Source organism: Euprymna scolopes, chromosome 8 (assembly GCF_053919585.1).
Source record: "Euprymna scolopes isolate OS-2025 chromosome 8, ASM5391958v1, whole genome shotgun sequence".
Classification (NCBI taxonomy): Eukaryota; Metazoa; Mollusca; class Cephalopoda; order Sepiida; family Sepiolidae; genus Euprymna; species Euprymna scolopes.
The window spans coordinates 54,066,447-54,072,931 of NC_136489.1; the positions used below are offsets into that span (position 1 = coordinate 54,066,447).

The 6,485-nt window shown below is 31.5% G+C and overlaps 1 pseudogene; it reads right to left on the reverse strand.

Annotated features, from left to right (window-relative positions):
• Positions 1-3,394: 3,394 nt before the first annotated feature.
• LOC145284105 (5S ribosomal RNA) lies at positions 3,395-3,513 on the reverse strand (annotated as a pseudogene).
• Positions 3,514-6,485: the final 2,972 nt, after the last annotated feature.

Sequence of the window (6,485 nt, forward strand, 5' to 3'; positions counted from 1 at the left end):
GAGACAAACCGACTGGCAAGCATATTAGCCTTGTCGGTTGCAGAGCAAACAATCTCGTGATGGTTGGTTAGTGGGGGAATAGTTGATTGCCCATTATTTACTTCACTGTTGTAGATTTTCCAAAAGTCACGCGTTCCTAATTTTTGTGTTTCTATGCATTTTTTAAAGTTGATTAAAATCCTCGCAGAAATTTCAGAAGAATTTGTCTGTTAATTCTCTAAAATCACATATATATATATATATATATATATATATATATATGTGTGTGTGTGTGTATGTATATCCTTAATATTAAGCTGAAGGTGTGTGTGTGTGTGTGTCTGGTCACGAATAGGCTCCTATATTGTGTATTATTTTAAAAACTGATTACATGTAATGATAAAAGAAGTATCGAGACACAGGAATGGATATGTTTGATCTGGCAGAACAGTGGTTCATTAAAATTGTGGGCTCTGCGTTCGTGCCTGGCTCATAAAGTATGGAAATAAAATAATTAAAATTTAAAAAACGTTTACAAGTGTTTTTGATAAAGATATACATAATAATTTGATAAATATGTTTTAACTTAAATAGGGATGATATAATAAAATTGCGGGATCTACGTTTTCGCCTGGCCTCCATAGAATGAAATCAGGCACAAACTTTAATAAAGATTTTTATATCTATCTGCGTAAGTATACTTTGATAATTATGTTTCAGTTTGAAGAAACATAGTATAATAAAATTATGTGGTGTTCGTTCGCACCTGACCTCCATAGAATGGAAATATGTCACAATTTTACAAGTTTTTTTTTAATAAAGATCCGCAGAATATTGTGATAAGTGTTTCAGTGTGAACAGGTATGGTATAATAAATTATGGGGTTTATCTATTTTTTCATTTCATCATGTTTTGCTTTGTTTTTGATAACCCCAAATTCGAAGCTATCTCTTTACAACCCTTCCTTTTCATAACCTATCATACTTTCATAAATAAGAGTCCATTTTCTGTAGGCTATTTTTGAACCCAGTCAAGGACGGGTACTTTTGCTAGCATATATATATACATATATATATATATATATATATATATATATATATATATATGTGTGTGTGTGTGTGTGTGTGTGTGTGTGTGCGTGTGTTTGTACTGTTCATAACTGTGTGTGCATATGTATATATAAAAATATGCATATGTACAGTAATGCCTTTCTTAACTACTATGGAGATATGTTAGTAGAGACTGCAGAGGTAAAATTTTGTTAAACTTTGACCTCAATTTTTACCCCTTAACATTTATTGTTTTGACATTAATCAAATTAAAATGTTTAACTCATGTCCAGGTAACCTACATCTAAAATGTGAAGTCTTTAGACTCCAAATTGGCGGAGGAGTGGTGTAGAGACTACAAAGGTCAAGTTTTTGACCAAACACACATTAAAAAGCTTGCCCTAAGTCTGAAGACACTTTATGTAAAATTTTAAATATTTAGACAAAAAATTTCTTGAGTATTTTGATAGAGACCACATAGGGAATTTTTTAAAACTTTGTCTCTTAGTTTTACCATCAACCATTTACTGTTTTGGGCTGAAATCTTAGTATAACGTTTGATCCATGTCAAAAAGAACCTATACCCAAAATGTCAAGTTTTTGACTTACAATTGGCAGAGGAATTTGGTAGAGTTCTCAAAGATCGTATCATTGAACTTTGATCCGTTTGTTGAGTAATTTCGTAGAGACGCTGAAGTAAATCTTTTAAAACTCTGACCTTAATTCTTACTCCTAAGCATTTATTGTTTTGGGCTGAAATCTAATTATAAAGTTTGATCCATATTCCAAGAACCTATATCTAAAATTTCAAGTGTTGTGAAGTAAAATTGGTGCAGGACCTTGTTAGAGTTCTCAAATGTCAAATTGTTGAACTTTAACCCCTGAACAGCCAAATTACTGACCGAAAACCGAAGCCAAAGATTTTCCCAAATCTCGATACTCCTTATGTCAAATATCGATCCTGTAGACCGAAAATTGATAGACTTATTGTGTATGGAAATGTACACAAACAAGCACACACACAGACATTTTAACTTCTGAAAAAACAACATATAGAGACATATATTCGATTTAAGAATTTATTGCTTGACAAAGGAATATATAGAAGGGATTATTTAAATAATAAATAATAAAGAAAATTAAAATAACCCCTTCTATATATTCCTTTGTCAAGCAATAGATTCTTAAATCGAATATACATCCCTATATGTTGTTTTTTCAGAATTCAAAATTGAACCACGAAACTTATATATATATATATATATATATATATATATATATATATATATATATATATGTGTTTGTGTATGTGTGTGTGTTTACGTGTGTGAAGATATATTTGTTTTCTGAGTTAGATATTTTAATTCCATTCATGAAGAGATGTTAGACTTAGACAGTTGGACATTTGATCAAGAAAAAAATTATAAACAGACTTACACGAGGTATACACTTCCGAGCAACTTTCGCCTCGTAAAGAAGTATTTTAAACAGAGTTCATTATTTAAGTTGTGTTGTAACATATTTCGTCCGGTGTCCTTACTTTGATTTTCAATGTTTAAGATGAGTGGGAACATCTCACGTATATTACTATATTAAGAAAATGTACGCAAAATAATATGTTATATGTAAATATAATTTCAAATTTAAAACAAGTGAAAACTCTCATTCAATAAATTAAAACATTTATTCAATACAAGTAAAGTTTATATAACAGAATCGTCATCAAAGAAATGCAGGTTTTATCTCTTTTTTCATCTTTGGCCTGCCATGGTGGTGGTAAGGTTTCGCACATCGTCCTTCAGATGTTAGTGAAGTATATGGTCTTGAATACCCAGTAGAGTAGATGAAGCCAGTCGACCGTATGTGTAAGTAATAGTAAGTCCACTATTCATAGCAAGAACCGATTATATTCAATACAACATTCAAAGTTTTACGCTTTAAAATCTAACAAGTGCAGAACCCCATGCAATAAGTAAAAATGTTTATTTATTAAAAGTAAATTTGATATTTTGATTCATAACAGAATCTCTATTAGAAAAATTCATGTATTTCTTTCTTTTTTATTTTTTTCGCGCAATGGTGGTTGTAGGTTTTGCAAGTCTTCCTTCAGATATATGTGAAATATAAGGTCTTAAAATCCTAGCGCAGTAGAAGATGCCTGACCCACTGCCGTACACTGAAAGACATGTCCACATGCTTCCATGTGTGCAGCCAGTAGTAACCATATACAGGGTTTAACCGGCTTTCTCCGAAGGAGGCAGTTTCATGGGAGTATGAAATTCACAAGAAGTTGCGAGTTGCATATATGTCCCCGTTAGGGGAGATGATGACGTTAGGTTTTTTTTCAACTTTTTGCAGGGAGGTGCTACATACAACGCCTGGACCTCCCAAATTGGTCACCCATTTTAGTAATGACTAGGCTCAACGTTGCTTAACTTCGGTGATCTGACGGGAACCGGTGTGTCAACGTGATTATGCCGTATACACACATGCTCCCATGCGGAGATTTAGTTAACCATTCCTTGTACTTTACATTGCACTATAAAGATCTACTACGGATTTTAATATTTTTATACAATGTATGAATAAAGTTTAAAGTTCAAAAGTTATGTACCATAGTTTAATTGAAATCTAAACCAAAAAAAATCATTTCAAATGAGCCTTTGTCATATCAAAGAACCTACTTCAGATTATATTATTTTTTTATACAATGCTTGTATAAAAGTTTAGTATGCAAAAGTCATTTACCATGATTCAATCGCATTCTAAACAAAAGTGTCCATTTCAAACGCATCCGTTGTGATATCAAAGGATCTACTGTTGATTTAATAGGTCTGACCCTTCTGATTCTACGGTGATAATAGTTGAATTTAACTTAAAAATGAAAAAATAAGTGTTGTGGTTATAATGAAATTTATCAAATGAACTTCTGATACTAGGCAGTATAAGGCATAATATTTAGTAAAAATCGTCTCTTTCGTCTTTTATCGGGTTTTTCGTTTATCGATACTTATCGAAGACATTACGATAAAATAAATTATCTAGGAATGTGTTCCAAGCATTAAAATTCATTTATGGAACATGTTTAGAAAATCGGTCCTGCCGTTTAGGAATAAGTAGCGACCGGAAACACACACACACACCGATAACATTCCTGTTATATATATATATATATATATATATATATATATATATATATATATATGTATGTATATATATGTATATATATATATAAATATATATATACATAAGTAGAGATAACGTGTATTAATATATATATATTATGCGCGTGTGTGTGCGTATATATGTGTGTATATATAGAAATAGATAGATAATACATTTTCATATGCGTGTTTGTTTCTGCACACATGTATATATTCATGTATACATACATACGGAGATTATGAGGTCAGAGCTGCATATACATTTGCGTGTATTCGTTTATATATGGTAAAGTTATTACAACCATGTAACATCTCATATGATCCATGCGGATATGTTACTGAAAGTAACAGACCATTTTAACACGTTTATTTAATACCATAAGTAGCACTATGTATAAATAGAACGATGTAAATCGTGTTCTCAAATCGGAATAAGCTGTCTGAATACTGAGCAAGAGAGATTAATCATACGCAATAAAAATGTGTTCATATATTTTGCTTTTCATGTCAGACATCTTTAGATTTGTGGTGTCAAAAATGTTTAGCATGGAGAACAGAGCGGGCATAAATACTTCCGTACGTTTTCATCAAATTTGTGAAATGAGTAAAAATCCAATAAAGTGATCGATCTGGTTTATTTATGTTCGAAATATATTGAGATATAGATGGACCTCGAACTTCGTGAAAAGATAAGATTAATTTAATAATCCAAACATATATTTCGTCAGTTTAATTCTGTAATTATTATTATTTGATATTTTCCCTTTTTTAATAATCAAATTTCATTCCAGTGTAAGAGACAATAGTTAAGTATTAATGAAGAGATTTGTATTTGAGGTAATGGAATAAACCTAACATCCCTTCATAGATGAAATGAACTATGCCCTCTCATATGACTGAGAGAGAAGGAAAAAAGACAGGAAGAGAAAAAGACAAGATGTCTAGTAACTCTTATGTCACCTGTATTCCATTGTAAATAAACCTCTTTGTCTTTCATCCATAACCCCGTATCTTTTGCTGTATTCTTTAAAGTAAGGTTATAACAAATGGCGACAGGATTCGAACTTACAAAAACGGAACTTTAAGCCAAAACTATTGAAAAACGAAAAGGGATGAAAATACTGCACGGATAAATCCAACTACTGAAACAAAAAAGCTAAGACACACAAAAAGTGAGTTATATATATTTTTTAATTCAGTCTGTTACGGTCTTACTGAAAAAAGAGAAATTGGCATTTCACGAAGCATTGAAAGAAACAATTTTTGAAAGTGGCCATTTCAAATGTTTTTTGTTTCATAAGAAGAAAAAATACGGCGGAAAACACGTGTAGGCCGTGTTTCAGTGTCAATTTCGTGTGTGTTAGAAAAACCTTGTGTACAAAAGAATGTTTTTTGTGGTTTAAAAAACTATTCAGTGAATTTATTTTATGCTTTGTGCAGGTACTATTAACCTTTTGTTTTATTACTGTGTTTAAAAAAAATTCTTCAACGTGGAACAATTAACCAGGTTTACAAGAACGATACAATTAGCACTGGCAGCTCAACAAAGTCAGATGGTTTTTACAAAAAGAACAGATAAAACAAAATGACGTATTAAAAACAATATAAATGAAACAAGAAGAAAAAATACGATTGTCGGTTCACTTCGGAGGGAATTGCAAATTCGCTGACAGAATTTTTACATGAACCAACTAAAGGCTTAACGTTTCCAGCATATTATCGTAGATACGGAAATATTTTTCCAAATAATGTCAGGCCTGGTCGGATGAAGAAAAATAGTTTACTGTTGCAAAAACTGGGTTCCCATGAAAATACCAAGTATACACATTTTATACTCCCAAGGAAACCCGAAGAGACTATGGAAATTGTCTCGTACATTTTCGAGGAACGGGATAGCTTATTTTATAATCGTTATAGGTGTTTAAATATTTTTAAATAAGATGATGAATACTTTATCGCCTATGCTGGGAGATTAAATGCCCAATGCCAGTTATTTAAGCTAAAATACTTAAAAGAGGACATGTTTAAATGCTTGATATTTGTGCAAGGGTTAACATGCTCGAAGGATAACCTCATCCCTGAGTGGCCTCCGAGCCTTGATAAGTGGTGACCCCCCATATAAAAAAATAAAAAAAATAAAATAAATAAAAAAGATTCGTTATAGGATATTATCCACTATGAACAAAAACATAGAACTAACCTTATATAAAGTTAATGGGGAATGCCAGAAACTGTTAAATTTAAAACAGGATAATACTAGTATCGAAGAGAAAAATGTTGACCAAATACAATG